The sequence below is a fragment of the Penaeus monodon genome, chromosome 21, assembly GCF_015228065.2.
Source record: "Penaeus monodon isolate SGIC_2016 chromosome 21, NSTDA_Pmon_1, whole genome shotgun sequence".
Classification (NCBI taxonomy): Eukaryota; Metazoa; Arthropoda; class Malacostraca; order Decapoda; family Penaeidae; genus Penaeus; species Penaeus monodon.
The window spans coordinates 45,853,800-45,854,021 of record NC_051406.1 but is presented as its reverse complement, the minus strand read 5'-3'; positions in this window follow the sequence as shown (position 1 = coordinate 45,854,021).

Genomic DNA, 222 nt, shown 5'->3' with positions numbered 1-222 from the left:
TTAGTAAATATCAGAAATCGTTTTCGACGAGAGCCAGTGCATGGCGCTGTCCCCAAATGAGCTGCGGAAGTCCTCTTTGTCCGCCCAGTAATGGTGGTGATTCATTAGCATTCTGTGCTGTGCTGCAGCAGGAGCACCTCTGACATTATTGCTGTCATTACTGTCACCACCATGGCCATGACCAGTGCTGTAGGTGTTGCTGATCTTATATAAAAAAAAAAG